This window comes from Astyanax mexicanus, chromosome 18 (assembly GCF_023375975.1).
Source record: "Astyanax mexicanus isolate ESR-SI-001 chromosome 18, AstMex3_surface, whole genome shotgun sequence".
NCBI lineage: Eukaryota > Metazoa > Chordata > Actinopteri > Characiformes > Acestrorhamphidae > Astyanax > Astyanax mexicanus.
In genome coordinates, this window is record NC_064425.1 from 2,021,333 (window position 1) to 2,042,013 (window position 20,681).

A 20,681-nucleotide genomic window follows, 5' to 3' on the forward strand; every position below is an offset into this window, starting at 1 on the left:
CTCAGCACAACAGCACCCACTGTTAAACTGCTGGAGAGGAAACAGCACTTATAAATAAATTAACAAACACGAAAATGAAGGGTATTCTATCAGTAATATCAGTTTGTTTTAGTTAGTTTAATAAATAGTTTAGTTACCTTTTTTTCGTTGAATTATTTTTTGGAGCCTGACCCAACCAGGCCTGAGGAAAGTGGTGGGAAATCTCGAACTCAGGTCGGGTTCGGGTCGGGTCGGGTTCGGGCAGAGAATCTAAGCTCTTAGCTCTTAGCTTAGATTCTGTAATGTTCTGTAATGTTTCTAACACAACGCTGAGAGTCTGATGTTAAGCAAATTTTAAGGGTTTTAACTTTACCGAGCACTCAGTGCTATATCTGCTATATCTTTATAACTAAGGCAGTATCTCTGAAAACATTTTGTCCTTTGAGTTTTAGAGCTGTGGGGGAAGGCAGCAGGTAGGCATTCTCTGATGCAGTGCTGTTAGCCAATCAGAGGCGATATGTTGGCATGTATGAATACTAGGGCTGCAACGATTAGTCGATATAATCGACAATGTCGATCATTTAAAACTGTCGACTACAAATTTCATTGTCGAATACTTATTAATTTGTAACAGTACCAGATCACACAAAGTGCTGGAGATAGATACGCAATGGGAGGTGGGTAAAAAGCTCCCTCACACAAAACAGATTACATATTTAATCACTAAATCTCAAGATATTTTAATGTTTAAACAACATTCAGACATTTAAATGGCGTTTAAATCTTGTTTTCTGCTGTTACTATTGTTTTTATAGATGCCAGAAATAATCATTGACAAATTGACTAATCTAAAAAATAATTGTCAGATTAGTCGACTACCAAAATAATCATTAGTTGCTGCCCTAATGAATATTCATGAGCAAGAGCTGAAATCCTGTCTTTCTTCATAGATCACTAATTCGTTGAACTAAAGCAGGGTTACACAGAAACACCGGAATACTTGGCTCACATAGCATTCATTCATACTAGAGATTTACTCCAACTATTGTCACATTCTGTCACTTCTGAAGGTGAAGCCTATTTGTTTGTACTCTTGTTATTAACACTCTGGATAACAGAGCAGATTTTAGTGAACACTGAGACGACGGCATCTCACAGAAAACGACGGTTCTCACAGAAAACAGAAGCTGACAGCCTGCCTTACAGTCTTCTTTCTTACTCCTCTAAATCAGACTGTATCTTCAGAGCTCTCTTAACGCTGCCTAATGATCAGCCCTCGCCTCGTGCACTCGCTAAAAACCTGCCTTAAAGCAACATCATGATGACAAATCAAATATACTCAACTTTCCCTTCCCTCAAATAAAGCTAAAGACACAAGACGCATTCCCTATAGCTGAAGTTTGTGTCTTTAGTTTTAGTCTTGGAGCTACAGGGGTTAATGATGCTAACAAGCAAAAAAAAACCTTTAAAATAAGGCTCATTTATAAAGGGTTTATAAGTAGTTTATAAAGGAGTTTGTTAATAGTTATTAATTAGGTTATAAACCATTAATAAGCAGTTACAACACATAAATAGACAAGCAGAGAGAGAGAGATGGAGACAAAGACAGAGAGAGAGAGAGAGAGAGAGAGAGAAACAGAGATAGATGGAGAGAAAGAGAGAAAGACAGAAAGAGAGAGAGAGACAAATAGAGAGAGAGACAACAACCTGAGGGACAACCAGTGTGGACAAAACCACACAATATAAATTATTTTAACTAATTTATAATATTAATGATTTATTTCTTATTATTACACATTTATAAAGTCTCCACACTCTTATTTCCTTCTATTTGAATTATCATTAATAATAATTATAAGTGTTAATCCTGTAAATAATAATAAGTTCTGTTGTTGTATTTGTATGTATTTAATCTTTCTTTTAATTAATTATTATTATTAATTATTATTATTATTATTTTTGTTTGTTTTCTGTTTTATGCTTTGGTAATAGTGTTGACTGTTACAGTCATGCCAATAAAGCACTGTTGAACTGAACTGAGAGCGAGAGAGAGCGAGAGAGAGAGAAACAGAAAGAGAGAGAGAAACAGAAAGAGAGAGAGAGAGAGAGAATGGAGAGAGAGAGAAAGAAAGAGAGAGAGGGAAAGAGAGAAACAGAAAGAGAGAGAGAGAACGGAGAGAGAGAAAGAAAGAGAGAGAGGGAAAGAGAGAAAGACAGAAAGAGAGAGAGACAGAAAGAGAGAGAGAGGGAAAGAGAGAAACAGAAAGAGAGAGAGAGATGGAGAGAGAGAGAGAGAGAGAGAGAGAGAGAAAGAGAGAGGGAAAGAGAGAAAGACAGAAAGAGAGAGAGACAAACAGAGAGAGAGACGGAAAGAGAGAAATGGAAAGAGAGCGAGAGACGGTGAGAGCGAGAGAGAGAGAGAGAGAGAGAGAGAGAAACAAACAGACAGACTCACTGGCAGGGAGTGGTGTTATCCACTGTGCCACATCAACCACACTACTTAAACACAGGTGAATATATGGTATTTAAAAATGCTGTATGCTGTGATTTTTTGGTTTTACAAACTTTGCATCCTTTGGTAAAAAACAATTATATCATTTTAAATATTAATTCTTTCTCACAGCTGTTGTCCATTTCCCATTAAAATCACTTGAATTTTGAACTGGTCGATTCACACTGGCATATATAAGATTTCAATATTTAAATACTGATTCAATATTTAATATCTGTGGCCATTAAGACTGCTAACGAACCTTGTTACAAATGTTACAAGAGTTACAAATTACTAAAATTAAACAGTTTTGATAATTCTGATTCATCAGTCGATACAAAATCAAAGAAGAAAAGTTCAGACATCAAACGTGTTTTGATGGATCAAAGACATTTGGGGTAAATGGGGACTGATTTTAAATGTACATCTGATTTGTAGCCAAGCTTCTGCTTAAAGAAGTCTGATTGAAACATTAACTTAACTTCAATCAACATAAACAACACAAATGCAAACTTTAAAACCCAAGACTCCAAAAAAGATATACAGCTCTGGAAAAAAAATGAAGAGATCGCTTCAGTTTCTGAATCAGTTTATCTGATTTTGCTATTTATAGGTTTATATTTGAGTAAAATGAACATTGTTGTTTTATTCTATAAACTACAGACAACATTTCTCCCAAATTCCAAATAAAAATATTGTTATTTAGAGCATTTATTTACAGAAAATGAAAAAGTCAAGTTAAGAGATCAAAAATCAATATTTGGTGGAATAACCCTGGTTTTTAATCACAGTTTTTTTTCATGCATCTTGGTATCATGTTCTCTCCTCCACCAGTCTTACACACTGCTTTTGGATAACTTTATGCTGCTTTACTCCTGGTGCAAAAAATTCAAGCAGTTCAGTTTGGTGGTTTGATGGTTTGTGATCATCCATCTTCCACTTGATTATATTCCAGAGGTTTTCAATTTGGTAAAATCAAAGAAATGTAATGTAATGTAAATGTACTGAGTCAACTCTCATGTCAGCAATGGCTGAATGGCTTCCATCACAGTTTTTAATCATGCATCTTGGCATCATGTTCTCCTCCACCAGTCTTACACACTGCTTTTGGATAACTTTATGCTGCTTTACTCCTGATGCAAAAATTCAAACAGTTCAATTCAAGCTTGGTTTGATGGTAAAATCAAAGAAACTCATCATTTTAAGTGGTTTCTTTATTTTTTCCAGAGCTGTATGTGTGTGAGATATATCAAATTATGAATTATAAGGATTTATATTTTTGCTACAAAGCTTTTGTTTTCAGAGCGACACAAGAGATGTGGAAACTATCAGGCAGTAAATGTACTGAGTCGACTCTCATGTCAGGAATGGCTCAATGGCTCCCATCAGCTGCTCTCAGAAGAAAGGTAAACCAGCCAGGAGGTACTTCTCTTCTCTTTTCTTCTAATTTCTCTACTCTCTCTCTCTCTCTCTCTCTCTCTCTCTCTCTCTCTCTCGCTCACCTCCAGCCGTAAATCTGTGCTACAGTTATCGCCACAATTAATCTAGCCCCTCTCGGGCGCGGTGGCACGGCTAACATGGCAGGTTTCTAAACAGCAGAGAGGAAGACGCTGGAGCAGAGCGGCGTTGTTTACTGCCTGTCATTACCTGCCCGGCCCTGAAACACCCAGGCGTCCGGAGCACAATTAAGCCGAGCACACGCCGCTCCCGTCCTCCGCTCCTCTCTGCTGCAATCATAAATATTCAACAGCAGCTAATGTCTGTCCAACACGTACAGAAAGAAACCAGCTCCAGATCAGGGGTCTCAAACTCGCGGCCCCCGTGACATTTGTGGCCCTGAGAACGGTATTTTGTGGCCGGCTACCAGAGGTGGGAAAAGTACTGAAAAATTTTAATTAAGTAAAATACCTTTACTTTGCTAAAATTCTACTCAAGTTAAGGTAAAAGTACGCATCTAAAAATCTACTCTAGTAAAAGTAAAAAAGTACTCAATATAAAACGTACTTTGAGTAAAAGTTACATAGTTGCTTTTAATTATTTGATGTAAAAAAGTACAACAAATCATAAATTAATTATTCCACATAATAATTTGGACCTTTCAGGCAGTATTTGTTCAGACCACCCCATAAAACAGTGCTGTTAGCCAATCAGAGGCAATATATTTGCATGTATGAATATTCATAAGTAAGAGCTGAAATCCTGTTCTTCTTCAGAGACCACTACTTCAGTGAACTAAAGCAGGGTTACACAGAAACTCCGGAACACTTGGCTCACATAGCATACATTCATACTAGAGATTTACCACAACTAGACATTTTAAAATGAATGAAAAAACGATGGAATGAGACCTTTAACAAAAACTAGGGCGGCAACGATTAGTCGATGTAATCGAAATTGCCGATTATAAAAATTTGTCGACTCCAAATGTTTATTGTCGACCATTTGTTAATTTGCAGCACTACACAAATTGTTTGATGTAAAAAAAGTACAACAAATCATAAATTAAATCGTTTTAAATTAACTAAATTATTATTCCACATAATATTTTGTACCTTTCAGGCAGTATTTGTTCAGAACACCCCATAAAACATTTTCAAGAACAAGTGGTATAGGTTTCTATGATCCATTTTTTTTATTATTGTTAAAAAGTTATTTTATTTTTATAGTTTTACAGTTCATTATTATTTTAATGTATAACTTGCCATTTCTATGCTTTAACTGCTATTTACATGTTTATTTTAACATTCAAGCAGATTGTTTAATGTCCCCAATAAAAACCTAAGGAATTATCATTAAAAACATGAAATCATACAAAAAAAATGTTAATTAATTAACATACAGGAAAACAAATCTTTCGTCTCCATAAAGCTTCACTATTTTTCAGAAAACCCTGAAGACAGAATTCTGCCAAAGAATTTGCTTAGGTTGTACAATTTTTAATTAAGGGTTTTAATTATTGTACTGGATATTTTACTAAATTCAGGAGACTGTATAATCTGTGTAGCTGCATATGAAACAGAGATTACTGTTCCTTGTAAAGTAAATCCAGCATTCCCAGCATTGTAAAATAAAGTAAAATTACCTATTTCAAAAACTACTTCAAAAATGACAAATTACTCATAAAATCTACTCAATTACAGTAAAGTGAGTAAATGTAATTCGTTACTTTTCAGCCTTTGCCCGCAACTTAAAATCAAATTTTAGTGTCAGTGCCACCCAACTGCAAGAAAGACACGCCCTCTCCCCGTCCACCAGCACATCACATCCTATTCATTTCAATAGAGAGAGCCGCTGCATGAGCACAGCCCCGCCCTCCAGCAAACAAGTTCAGCAGAGCTCAACTTTAAACAAATGAATGCGGCCACCACCCTGCATCCAGCCAATCAGGAAACAGCAGGCTGTGACTTCAAACACACACAGAACAGCTGCCTTTCAACCACCGAGAGATCCGGTGTTCTGTCGAGTTGTGCTCCCCTGTCAAACCGTGCTACTCTTCTGTGTATATTTGAAGGCAAAAATACAAAAGAAGCACAATATTAGAGCATGTTTCAGTAAGAAGTTCACAGAAGTGTACTGTTTTAGGATAGCCTAAATCACCGTATAAGGGTAAAGGTATGGTAGTAAGAGTTTATTATAATCTGTTTTTGTAATTATTATAAAGAATTATTATAACACATGAGAAATAATAATAAAAAATGTAGGTTAGTGCATGTCTTTAGGGCATGGGTGTCCAAACTACTGCCTGCGGGTCATTTGCGGCCCGTTTCCCTTTTGTGGAGCGGCCCGCGAGGTATTTCAGAAATAGAATGAAAGTTGGCCCGCTGTTAAGCAGGTTTTTATAATGTAAGATTCAAAGTTTGAACGCTAGGTGTCAGAAACGGGCCAAAGAGTCTAAAAGTGGAGAGAGTGCGCATTTCTAGCGCAGAAAACCGGGCCAAAGAGTCTAAAAGCGGAGAGAGTGCGCATTTCTAGCGCAGAAAAACGGGCCAAAGAGTCTAAAAGCGGAGAGAGTGCGAATTTCTAGCGCAGAAAAACGGGCCAAAGAGTCTAAAAGCGGAGAGGGTGCACATTTCTAGCGCAGAAAAACGGGCAAAAGAGTCTAAAAGCGGAGAGAGTGCGCATTTCTAGCGCAGAAAAACGGGCCAAAGAGTCTAAAAGTTGCCGTAATTAAGGAGTTTAATATTAAGAGACATCATGAAATTAAACATCAATATAAAAAATCTTAGTTTACACAACACTGTCAAAGATAAAGATAGTAAAAGTAAGAAAGTAAAATGGTGTGTAAATGAAATAATCAGGAAAATTTATTATTTAAAGGGGTATATTTCATTATTTGTTTTATTACAGAGTCTGTGGCCCGTGACTTCAAATATATTTCTCCTTCTGGCCCCCAACAAAAAAAGTTTGGACACCCCTGCTTTAGGGAGCACGTATGGATGGGTAGCATAACTGGACAGAACACTGGTGTGGCAAAATGCAGTGTTGAAGTAAATATGCTCAGTGATTTCTTATCCTGATGCAGCCCAGACTCACTCAGACTCCACCTCCAGTTGCCCCCCCAGGTAAGATGCGTTTGAGCCCCCTGATCTAGAGGTCTTAAGCCGTGGAGTCGTGAGATCTGAACGCAGAAGGTGGTCGTGTGATCGCTGCACACGGCGTCTCGTACCTTTGATCTCCGGAGGCGGGTCTTTACTCCATCTTGGGCTCTGGAGGCGGCGACGGGTTGAGATACGGCCACTCGGCTCCTACACAGCTCTCCACATTACAGATCCACCAAACACCAAACCACCAAACCCTCAGCAACTGTAGGAACTGACCTGCGGATAAAAACATATAGAGAGTTAAATCACTCAAACGTAGTTAGATCAGTTTTATATGGAGGTAAATTAGTGCCAAAACTAGGCACCTAAAGAAAACATATTCACAATGTGTCATGATTCACGACCACCCACAGCCCATTTGTAAATCACGTGACTTTTGGCACACTTTTAGTCAAAAACTCGTGTGGGGATTTTCTAACATATTTTTTTATGGGAAACACTGACAAAATGACACTTTTATCACAATAAAAAGTAGAATAAAAAGAGTGCAGCTAATATAACAGTGTAAATGTACTCTTCACTCAGAATAACTCAATATACAGCCATTAATGTCTAAGACAAACGAAACAAAAGTGAGTACACCCCTAAATGTCCAAATTAAGAACTAATTGTGCTCTAAAACATGTGAATCGTTAGTGTTACTAGGTCTCAGGTGAGCGTAGTGAGGGGGTTTGTTCTAGTAATTTTGTAGTACAGCTCTCACACTCTCTCATACTGCTCACTGAAAGTTCCAACATGGCACCTCATGGCAAAGAACTCTCTGATGATCTTAAAAGAAGAATTGTTGCGCAACATGAAGATGGCCAGGCCTACACCCTGAAACTGAGCTGCAGCACAGTGGCCGAGATCATCCAGCGTTTTAAAAGAGCAGGGTCCAATCAGAACAGACCTTGCTTCGGTTGTCCAAAGAAGCTGAGGTCACGTGAAGCTCAGCATCACGTCTAAATGCTGTCTTTAAATAATAGGCACAGGAGTGCTGCCAGCATTGATGCAGCGATTGAAGACCTGGGGGGGTCAGCCTGTCAGTGTTTAGACCATACGCCGCACAGGTAGCGAAGGTAGCCTCGTCTGAAGTCTGTACACAAGAAAGCCCACAAACAGTTGTCAACAAAGGACATGGATTACTGATCTATGTACGATGGTACGATGAGACCAAGATTAATTTGTTTGGTTCAGATGGTCTCAAGCAAAGAGTATAAAGATAAGTGTCATGCCTGCAGTCATGCATGGTGGTGGGAGTGCCATGGTCTGGGGCTGCATGAGTGCAGCAGGTGTTGGGGAGTTACTGTACATTTCATTGAGGGACACAGTATGAACTGTGATTAACTGAAGCAGAGCATGGCACCTGTGCAACAAGCCCATTTGTAAAATTTCCTCACTACATAATATTCCACAGCCAACTGTCAGTGAAATTATAACACAGTGGAAGTGACATGGAACGACTACAACTCAATCTGTTAACGTAAAATGAAAGAGACAGTCAGAGGCTGGAGTCACTGGATGCTGAGATGCATAATATTACGCAGATTACTAACTTTATGTGGCCTTCAGATTAGTTCAAGAACACTAAACAGCATAAAACACTTCCTAAAATTTCTAAAATACCTTTCTATGGTTGAGCAGCTCCATCCAAGTTTTATATCACCAAACACAAGGCAGGAGAGCAGATACTTCTGGAAGAAATATAGTGTATTAAAACCTCAGACATTAAGCCTGGCTTACTCTTAACATTGTTTAATTAACACACTTTTGTGGAATGATGAGAACACCTTAATTCACATCAACACGCATCTTAAACTGTGATTGGTCAGGATGCAGACAGCCTACAGTAAAGCGCTGACCTCAACACTGAGGTTGAAGTTGCTCATCTGCATATTGCAGCATTCTGCAGTATTATAAGTACTATAAGGACATTATTGCAATAACAACTGACAGCACTGCTACACATGCCATATTCAATTACCCAGTGAAGTAAAGCTAACGCTAAAATTAGCTCAGATATCTGTAGATTACAGCAGCCCCGCCCAGCCTGGAGGAAATACAGCTGAATATAAACTCGTCTCGGACCGGACGGACCCCGCTACAGCCAGCTGGAGCCCAACGCCACGGCCCTTATCTACAGCACTCTGCATTTATTACAGGCATTAGCCAAGTGGAGGAAGACAGTGGCTAATAGCATATGAAACAAGCCACAAAGCTTAATTAGCCATGCCTCATTTACACATTTCCTTTCTCTTTAAACTGATATCACCATCCGCGCTGTGAGCTGGTCTCCTGCCACGCTGCTAAGCCATAGGTTAAGCTACTGGCCCAGACACTAAGCTGTCCAAAAAACAAAAAAGAAATGTCTTGGCTCTGATTCGACACAACAAACCAACGAATAAACAGCTCTGAAAAAAATAAGAGAGTAAAATGAACATTGTTGTTTTATTCTATAAACTACAGACGACATTTCTCCCAAATTCCAAATAAAAATATTCTCATTTAGAGCATTTATTTACAGAAAATGAGAAATGATGCAAAGCTTTCAGACCTCAAATAATGCAAAGAAAACAAGTTCACATTCATACAGTTTTAAGAGTTCAGAAATCAATATTTGGTGAAATAACCAATTGGTGTTTTTTAATCACAGTTTTCATGCATCTTGACGTGTTCTTCTCCTCCACCAGTCTTACACACTGCTTTTGAAGATGAAATAAAATAAGAGCCATTCATTCATTTTCTATTATTAATTCTTTTTTTTTTTTTATTAACTGTCCTAATCTTTATTTCAAGTCTGATTATTTCAATGTCATTTCAATTATATGGACAAACACAATTAACTAAACACACATCTATGCTGTTCATGTCTTTATCAAATACATCTAAAAAGCAGGCTAGAAAAAGTAAGTGAACCAGTAAAGTAAAGGTAAAACTTCACCATCATCGGTCTTCAATGATTTATATGATTTATATGCTGTCCCATAACTATTGGCATGTCACTGTATACTGAATGGACTGAATGCATTTTTACAATTTTAACATTAGATACTGTTAACCAATTATGACCATACACTAAATCAAGTAAGGTAATTCTATTTCATATCCAATATAATCCAATACAATATAATATACTATAATATTCAATATAATAAATAATAAAAAACATCAGAGACGAGGAGAAAAACAACACTTGTACACTTTTACATTATTTTTTTTTCTCTCCGAACTCAATTAGTATGTAAATGTATGCTGTCTGGTGTTTTGATGTGCTATTTTTTGCAGTGCAGGTCGTGTTATGAAGGGCAGGATGTGACCTAAAATTTGATTAACTTCAGAGAGACGCTAAACTTCAAAGCTTCACCTTAACTGTGATTCCTGAGGGCTGCTAATGGATCTGTCTCCTGCGCTCAGGATGGAGAAACTTTAGCTCTGATTAGCATGCTAAAAGCGCCCTTGACACAATTTGGCAATTTATTTTTTTAAATGAAATAATTAGACATGACAGTCATTATATAATACTTTCTTTAATAAAACCTCGGCTCACACCACGGCAAATCAACTCAGCAGTTTTACTCTCCGGGGCTTTTATTTAATACTGAGCAACAACATCATACAGACACAGTGAAACATTCACTCTCACAAATCATCATATTACTGAAATAAGTGTATTTTACTTAATTTAGGGCTGTTTATTGATATGAACCTGGAGATACCATATACACTGAGAAAAATAACTACAGATTTAGACTTAATAGAGTATAAAACTGGAGCTGTAGCTTATATTGAGGTACAAAAAAAGTACTTTTCAGTTAAAGTCCTTTTTTATGCCAATGTTTTTTGTGCCGATAGACATACAGACAGACAGATAGATAGATGACGCACAACTTCAAAGCTTCACCTTAACTGTGATTCCTGAGCACTCAGTCCTGTTACTGGAACTCACTCCTGTTACTGAAATTTACTTCTGTTACTGGCACTCAGTCCTGTTACTGGCACTCATTCCTGTTACTGGAACTCATTCCTGTTACTGGAACTCATTCCTGTTACTGGAACTCGCTCCTATTACTGGAACTCACTCCTGTTACTGGAACTCACTCCTGTTACTGGCACTCATTCCTGTTACTGGCACTCATTCATATTACTGGAGCTCACTCCTGTTACTGGCACTCATTCCTGTTACTGGAGCTCACTCCTGTTACTGGCACTCATTCCTGTTACTGGAACTCACTCCTGTTACTGGAACTCACTCCTGTTACTGGCACTCATTCCTGTTACTGGCACTGATTTATGTTACTGGAACCCCCTCCTGTGACTAAAACTCAATCCTGTTGCTGGTACTCACTCCTGTTACTGGCACTCATTCCTGTTACTGACACTCATTCCTGTTACTGGAACTCACTCCTGTTACTGGCACTCATTCCTGTTACTGGCACTCATTCCTGTTACTGACACTCAGTCCTGTTACTGGAACTCACTCCTGTTATTGACACTCATTTATTTTACTGAAACTCATTTCTGTTACTGGAACTCACTCCTGTTACTGGAACTCAACCTTGTTACTGGCACTCATTCCTGTTACTGAAATTTACTCCTGTTACTGGAACTCACTCATGTTACTGGAACTCACTCCTGTTACTGGCACTCACTCCTGTTACTGGAACTCATTCCTGTTACTGAAATTTACTCCTGTTACTGGCACTCAGTCCTGTTACTGGAACTCAACCTTGTTAGAGGCACTCATTTATGTTACTGGAACTCACTCCTGGGACTAAAACTCATTCCTGTTACTGGAACTCATTCCTGTTACTGGAACTCACTCCTGTTACTGGAACTCATTCCTGTTACTGGAACTCAACCTTGTTAGAGGCACTCATTTATGTTACTGGAACTCACTCCTGGGACTAAAACTCATTCCTGTTACTGGAACTCATTCCTGTTACTGGCACTCACTCCTGTTATTAGAACTCACTGTTTCAGATACACTCATGGCTTTTTTCATGTTTTGTTGATTTTTATTCTTTCTAGAATAACTGGTTAAGTTAAACGTTTAATATCATAATAATATCATAATATCATAATACAAATGAAATAATGACTCCCTTTCACCAATCTATAACTATAAATTGGTAATGCACAACATAAAAAATATAAATATTCAGAAATATTAATATTTTCATATACCCATAGTTCACAATGTGGACAATATGCATGCAATAATAATGTTATTTTTTAAAGATTGCATATGTTTAACAGAACTAAAAGTATTTTAAAAAAGGATTTTAGTTTAAAAACACATTTAGTGGTAATTTAAAAAGCTCTATGGGCTGATAAATATATTTAGGATGTTATTCAGTGTAAGGATGCCATTAAACATACAAACATATACATATACAATACATATACAGTGAGTCCAAGAAGTATTTGATCCCTTGTTGATTTTCTTCGTTGGCCCACTAATAAAGACATGATCATTCTATACTTTTAATGGTAGATGTATTCTTACATGGAGAGACAGAATATTAAAAAGAAAATCCAGAAAATAAATCTAAGGAATGTATATTAATTGATTTGTATTTCATGGAGTGAAATAAGTATTTGATCCCTTAGTATTCATTAGCAGTTCTGGCTTTTACAGACCAGTTAGACACTCCCAATCAACTTGTTACCTGACCTGAAGCCACCTGTTCTCACTAATCACTTGTGTGAAAAACACCTGTCCACAGAATCAGACAGATCACACAGATTTCAAGTCTCCAACATGGGTAAAACCAAAGAGCTGTCACAGGACCTCAGAGTCAGAATTGTTGACCTTCACAAAGCTGGAATGGGCTACAAAAAGATTAGTAAGGTGTTGGATGTGAAAGTAACAACTATTGGTGCAATTATCAGAAAGTTTAAAGAGTATAACATGATAATCAGCAGACCTCGGCCCGGTGCTCCAAAGAAGATTTCGCCTCGTGGGGTGGCAATGATGCTGAGAACGGTCAGAAATCGTCCTGCAACCACTCGGCAGGAGTTAGCAAATGACCTGAAGGCAGCTGGGACCACAGTTTGCAAGGAAACAATTGGCAACACTTTGCGCAACAATAGATTCACATCCTGCAGTGCCCGAAAGGTACCCCTGCTGAAGAGAGCACATGTGGAGGCGCGCCTCAAGTATGCCAATGATCATTTGAAAGATGAACCAAGTTATTGGGAGAAGGTTTTGTGGTCAGACGAGACCAAAATTGAACCTTTTGGCCTCAACTCCACCCGCCATGTGTGGAGGAAAAAAAATGCTGCCTAAGACCCCAAGAACACTGTGCCCACCGTCAAGCATGGAGGTGGAAGCATAATGTTTTGGGGGTGTTTCTCTGCCAAGGGTACAGGGCTACTTCACCGCATCACTGGGAAGATGGATGGAGCCATGTACCGCACAATCCTGAGGGACAACCTCCTCCCCTCTGCCAGGGATCTGAAAATGGGCCGTGGTTGGGTCTTCCAACATGATAACGACCCTAAACATACAGCAAAGGATTGGCTCAAGAAAAATCACATTAAGGTCATGGAGTGGCCCAGCCAGTCGCCAGACCTCAATCCGATCGAAAATCTATGGAGGGAGCTGAAGGTCAGAGTTGCCAAGCGACAGCCCACCAACCTTCATGATTTAGAGAGGATCTGCAAAGAAGAGTGGGCCAAAATTCCCCCTGGTGTGTGTGCTAAACTTGTGGTTAACTACAACAAACGTCTCACAGCTGTGCTTGCAAACAAAGGCTTTGCCACTAAGTATTGAGTGTGTTTGGCAAGAGGGATCAAATACTTATTTTCCTCATTGAAATACAAATTAATTAAAATATATTCTTTAAAATTATATTCTGGATTTTTGTCTTGATATTCTGTCTCTCCATGTTAGAATATATCTACCATTAAAAGTGCAGAAGGATAGTGTCTTTATTAGTGGGCAAACAAAGAAAATCAGCAAGGGATCAAATACTTCTTGGACTCACTGTACATACTCACATAAACATACTCAACTCTCTAATGAGTTTAGCATCAAGTTTTTTCCATATTCTCTTATCTATATTTAGCCTCTGTGATAAATCTGCCAGTAGAGGATCAGCTACACAATCTGTACACCATGTGCTCACTGCATAACACACTAAAACTTCTACTGTTCTCAGATAAGCTCCTGAGCTATTATCATATCAAATCAGGACAGCACATTTATTACAGCGATCACCTGTCTCACCTACATCTGTTAAAAACAGGAGCAGGTGCGAAATTTCAATTAGGAACCTTATAAAAGGAAAGGATGGAAATTAAGCTTCAATCTTTAAAAAAGATAACAAGGATAAAAATGGAAGAAAAAAGCTTTAAAAAGCTTTAAAATGATGAAGTATTGAGAAACTTTCAGAAGTTCAGCATTAATTGGTGCTTTCAATTCTATCAGTGTGTGTAGGAGCTGATGTTTGATTTTTTAATCTGTTCAGGCATGAATAAAGTACAGAATTTGCCCCATTACACATCCACTGACCCATCCTGCTTTGAGTCAACTGAACCATTTCAGACTCTTTTTTTAATTATTTGTGGCACATAACACAAACGTAGACCTGATATAGCATAACTAGAGCCAACATGGCAATGAAACAACTAATTTTTACTTTTCTAAATCATGTTTAGGGATGTCAAGATGTCAAGATGATCAACTATAAAATCATTCATTTTAAAATGTCTAGTTTTGGTAAATCTCTAGTATAAATGAATGCCATGTGAGGTGGTGAGTTTTTGTGAAAAAAAGTGCTCGGGTGATTCGGTATATCCCTGCTTTAGTCCGGTGGAGGAGTGGTGCGGGGAAGAGCGATAGGATTTCAGCTCTTGATCATGAATATTTATACATGCAAACATATCGCCTCTGATTAGCTAACAGCACTGCTACACCAGGATTCAGCAAGACGGACAACAGTTAGAAATGTAATAAAATAAAGAAATGTTTATACTAATAACAGTTCTTGCAATGCTAGTGAATAGGGCTGTGAATCTTTGGGAATTCCACAAATCGATTCTTGGGATCACGATTTGATTTTTTTCAGATTCTTTTAAATCGGTTGGATTTCTTTTTCTTCATCCTCCATACTTTACAACAAACAGCGTAACACGGCACTACACGCCTCTCTGTAGGGAGAGGTAGTAAGAGCAAAAACTTTCCCTGTCCTTTTGCTGCCGTCTCGCGACACTCACATACTGTCCCGCACAGTTTAGCTACTGTCACACGGAACTCTTTAACTGTCACACGGAGCTTTTTAACTGTCTCGCGGAGTTCATCTACTGTCATCTAGCTGAGCTCTGCAGGACAGTTAAAGAGCTCCACGGTACAGTTAAAGAGCTCCGCAGGACAGTAGGTGAGCTCCGCAGGACAGTAGGTGAGCTCCGCAGAACAGTAGGTGAGCTCCGCAAGACAGTGAAAGAGCTCCGCAGGACAGTTAAAGAGCTCCGCGGTACAGGTAAAGAGCTCCGCAGGACAGTAGGTGAGCTCCGCAGGACAGTTAAAGAGCTCCGCAGAACAGTAGGTGAGCTCCGCAGGACAGTTAAAGAGCTCCGCAGGACAGTTAAAGAGCTCCGCAGGAAAGTAGGTGAGCTCCGCAGGACAGTTTAAGAGCTCCGCAGGACAGTAGGTGAGCTCCGCAGGACAGTTAAAGAGCTCCGCAGGACAGTTAAAGAGCTCCGCAGGAAAGTAGGTGAGCTCCGCCGGACAGTTTAAGAGCTCCGCAGGACAGTAGGTGAGCTCCGCAGGACAGTTAAAGAGCTCTGCAGGACAGTTAAAGAGCTCCGCGGTACAGTTAAAGAGCTCCGCAGAACAGTTGGTGAGCTCCGCAGGACAGTTAAAGAGCTCCGCAGAACAGTAGGTGAGCTCCGCAGGACAGTTAAAGAGCTCCGCAGAACAGTAAGTGAGCTCCGCGGGACAGTTTAAGAGCTCCGCAGAACAGTAGGTGAGCTCCGCAGGACAGTTTAAGAGCTCCGCAGAACAGTAGGTGAGCTCCGCAGGACAGTTTAAGAGCTCCGCAGAACAGTAGGTGAGCTCCGCAGGACAGTTAAAGAGCTCCGCAGGACAGTTAAAGAGCTCCGCAAGACAGTTAAAGAGCTCCGCGAGACAGTTAAAAAGCTCTGCGGTACAGTTAAAGAGCTCCGCAGAATAGTAGGTGAGCTCTGCAGGACAGTTAAAGAGCTCCGCAGGACAGTTAAAGAGCTCCGCAGGACAGTTAAAGAGCTCTGCGAGACAGTTAAAGAGCTCCGCAGGACAGTTAAAGAGCTCCGCAGGAAAGTAGGTGAGCTCCGCAGGACAGTTTAAGAGCTCCGCAGGACAGTAGGTGAGCTCCGCAAGACAGTGAAAGAGCTCCGCAGGACAGTTAAAGAGCTCCGCAGGAAAGTAGGTGAGCTCCGCAGGACAGTTTAAGAGCTCCGCAGGACAGTAGGTGAGCTCCGCAGGACAGTTAAAGAGCTCCGCAGGACAGTTAAAGAGCTCCGCAGGACAGTAGGTGAGCTCCGCAGGACAGTTTAAGAGCTCCGCAAGACAGTGAAAGAGCTCCGCAGGACAGTTAAAGAGCTCCGCGGTACAGTTAAAGAGCTCCGCAGAACAGTAGGTGAGCTCCGCAGGACAGTTAAAGAGCTCCGCAGGACAGTTAAAGAGCTCCGCAGGAAAGTAGGTGAGCTCCGCAGGACAGTTTAAGAGCTCCGCAGGACAGTAGGTGAGCTCCGCAGGACAGTTAAAGAGCTCCGCAGGACAGTTAAAGAGCTCCGCAGGACAGTAGGTGAGCTCCGCCGGACAGTTTAAGAGCTCCGCAGGACAGTAGGTGAGCTCCGCAGGACAGTTAAAGAGCTCTGCAGGACAGTTAAAGAGCTCCGCGGTACAGTTAAAGAGCTCCGCAGAACAGTTGGTGAGCTCCGCAGGACAGTTAAAGAGCTCCGCAGAACAGTAGGTGAGCTCCGCAGGACAGTTAAAGAGCTCCGCAGAACAGTAAGTGAGCTCCGCGGGACAGTTTAAGAGCTCCGCAGGACAGTAGGTGAGCTCCGCAGAACAGTAGGTGAGCTCCGCAGGACAGTTTAAGAGCTCCGCAGAACAGTAGGTGAGCTCTGCAGGACAGTTAAAGAGCTCCGCAGGACAGTTAAAGAGCTCCGCAGGACAGTTAAATAGCTCTGCGAGACAGTTAAAGAGCTCCGCAGGACAGTTAAAGAGCTCCGCGGTACAGTTAAAGCGCTCCGCAGGACAGTTAAAGAGCTCCGCGCGACAGTTAAAAAGCTCCGTGGTACAGTTAAAAAGCTCTGCGGTACAGTTAAAGAGCTCCGCAGAACAGTAGGTGAGCTCTGCAGGACAGTTAAAGAGCTCCGCAGGACAGTTAAAGAGCTCCGCGAGACAGTTAAAGAGCTCCGCAGGACAGTTAAAGAGCTCCGCAGGACAGTTAAAGAGCTCCGCGGTACAGTTAAAGAGCTCCGCAGAACAGTAGGTGAGCTCCGCAGGACAGTTTAAGAGCTCCGCAGAACAGTAGGTGAGCTCCGCAGGACAGTTTAAGAGCTCCGCAGAACAGTAGGTGAGCTCCGCAGGACAGTTAAAGAGCTCTGCAGGACAGTTAAAGAGCTCCGCAGGACAGTTAAAGAGCTCCGCGCGATAGTTAAAAAGCTCCGTGGTACAGTTAAAAAGCTCTGCATCTACTGTCATCTAGCTGAGCTCTGCAGGACAGTTAAAGAGCTCCGCAAAACAGTAGGTGAGCTCCGCAGGACAGTTTAAGAGCTCCGCAGAACAGTAGGTGAGCTCCGCGAGACAGTTAAAGAGCTCCGCGAGACAGTTAAAATGCTCCGCGAGACAGTTAAAAAGCTCTGTATCTACTGTCATCTAGCTGAGCTCGGCAGGACAGTTAAAGAGCTCCGCAGAACAGTAGGTGAGCTCCGCAGGACAGTTTAAGAGCTCTGCAGAACAGTAGGTGAGCTCCGCAGGACAGTTTAAGAGCTCCGCAGAAAGTAGGTGAGCTCCGCGAGACAGTTAAAGAGCTCCGCGAGACAGTTAAAAAGCTCTGCGGTACAGTTAAAGAGCTCTGCAGAACAGTAGGTGAGCTCCGCAGGACAGTTAAAGAGCTCCGCAGGACAGTTAAAGAGCTCCGCGAGACAGTTAAAGAGCTCCGCAGGACAGTTAAAGAGCTCCGCGAGACAGTTAAAGAGCTCTGCGAGACAGTTAAAAAGCTCTGTGGTACAGTTAAAAAGCTCTGCGGTACAGTTAAAAAGCTCTGCAGGACAGTTAAAAAACTCTGCAGGACAGTTAAAGAGCTCCGCAGGAAAGTTAAAGCGATCCGCAGGACAGTTAAAGAGCTCCGCGCGACAGTTAAAAAGCTCCGTGGTACAGTTAAAAAGCTCTGCGGTACAGTTAAAGAGCTCTGCAGAACAGTAGGTGAGCTCTGCAGGACAGTTAAAGAGCTCCGCAGGACAGTTAAAGAGCTCCGCGAGACAGTTAAAGAGCTCCACAGGACAGTTAAAGAGCTCCGCGGTACAGTTAAAGAGCTCCGCAGAACAGTAGGTGAGCTCCGCAGGACAGTTTAAGAGCTCCGCAGAACAGTAGGTGAGCTCCACAGGACAGTTAAAGAGCTCTGCAGGACAGTTAAAGAGCTCCGCAGGACAGTTAAAGAGCTCCGCGCGACAGTTAAAAAGCTCTGTGGTACAGTTAAAAAGCTCTGCATCTACGGTCATCTAGCTGAGCTTGGCAGGACAGTTAAAGAGCTCCGCAGAACAGTAGGTGAGCTCCGCAGGACAGTTTAAGAGCTCCGCAGAACAGTAGGTGAGCTCCGCGAGACAGTTAAAGAGCTCCGCGAGACAGTTAAAATGCTCCGTGAGACAGTTAAAAAGCTCTGTATCTACTGTCATCTAGCTGAGCTCGGCAGGACAGTCAAAGAGCTCTGCGAGACAGTTAAAGCACTCCGCAGAACAGTAGGTGAGCTCCGCAGGACAGTTTAAGAGCTCCGCAGAACAGTAGGTGAGATGCGCAGGACAGTTAAAGAGCTCCGTGAGACAGTTAAAGAGCTCCGCGAGACAGTTAAAGAGCTCTGCGAGACAGTTAAAAAGCTCCGTGGTACAGTTAAAAAGCTCCACGAGACAGTTAAAAAGCTCCACGAGACAGTTAAAGAGCTCCGCGAGACAGTCAAAGAGCTCTGCGAGACAGTTAAAAAGCTCCGTGGTACAGTTAAAAAGCTCCACGAGACAGTTAAAAAGCTCTGTATCTACTGTCATCTAGCTGAGCTCGGCAGGACAGTTAAAAAGCTCTGCGATACAGTTAAAGAGCTCCGCAGGACAGTAGGTGAGCTCCGCAGGACAGTTAAAGAGCTCCGCGAGACAGTTAAAGAGCTCCGCGAGACAGTTAAAAAGCTCTGCGGTACAGTTAAAAAACTCTGCAGGACAGTTAAAAAGCTCCGCAGGACAGTTAAAAAGCTCCGCAGGACAGTTAAAAAGCTCTGCAGGACAGTTAAAAAGCTCTGCAGGACAGTTAAAAAAACTCTGCAGGACAGTTAAAAAGCTCCGCAGGACAGTTAAAAAACTCTACAGGACAGTTAAAAAGTTCTGCAGGACAGTTAAAAATCTCTGCAGGACAGTTAAAAAGCTCTGCAGGACAGTTAAAAAGCTCCGCGGGACAGTTAAAAAGCTCCGCAGGACAGTTTAAAAGCTCCGCGGTACAGTAGCTGCACCCGCAAAAAAAAAAATCGATTTTTTGAAAATTCTGAATCATTCGATGTTAGAAACACGATTTAAGCTCGAATGTATTTTTTTCTGCACCCCTACAAGTGAAGCGGCAATGCTAGTATCCAGCAGTATCCAGCCTTAGTAGCCTTAGTTTTGGTAGACGACGGTGACGTAGGTGAATAAAGCGTATATTGCACAATCCATTTCATGTAAAAATGTAATTTCTGCATTCACCTTTACACCAGTACACCCATCTATCCCTTTGCCTTTCTCCTTCCAAACATTAAAAACTAGCCTATATCCCCCACAGCAGGAAACAAGATTCAGTTATCAAACATACGATACATCAATGCACATCAATTCCCGAGCCATAGTGACCGAGGACAGTGATATCTCAGTGTTATCCCACCTCAATCTCTATCTGTAAGTTGAATTGTGAACATAAAGTCTTGCTTCTAGTCTTTCTTTACTTTTTCCGTTTTTGTTGCGCTGCTTCCTTCCTATCCAAGAATCCTGTCAGCATCCATTACTGTAACAGCAGTAACATAAATCACTCTGAGGATAATAAACAACTAACCACAAGAACATGAAGGAGATGCAAGCTGACACAGTCGTACATTTATATTTTATTAGAAAGGCCAGTTTTATACTCTGCTCACTCCAAAAGAGCAAAAAGATAGATTAATCTGTTCAGGCATGAATAAAGTACAGAATTTGCCCCATTATACATCCACTGACCCATCCTGCTTTGAGTCAACTGAACCTTTTCAGACCCTTTTTTAATTATTTGTGGCACATAACACAAAGAAAGACCTGATGTCCTTTAGAATAGACCATAAACCAGCCAATGAAACAGTAGCTTAGGGTATAGCATAACTAGAGCCAACATAGCAATGAAAGAACAAATTTTTACTTTTTTAAATCATGTTTAGGGA

The 20,681-nt window shown here is 41.0% G+C and overlaps 1 protein-coding gene across 2 annotated transcripts in view; it reads right to left on the reverse strand.

Annotated features, from left to right (window-relative positions):
- grik4 (glutamate receptor, ionotropic, kainate 4) overlaps window positions 1-20,681 on the reverse strand; it is a 1,128,391-nt gene that overhangs the window by 936,487 nt on the left and 171,223 nt on the right. For both annotated transcript variants that reach the window (XR_007425334.1, XM_049467192.1), the window contains exon 2: window positions 7,137-7,287. The gene's annotated coding sequence lies outside the window, so the exon portion shown is untranslated. The remainder of the gene's footprint in view (window positions 1-7,136; window positions 7,288-20,681) is intronic.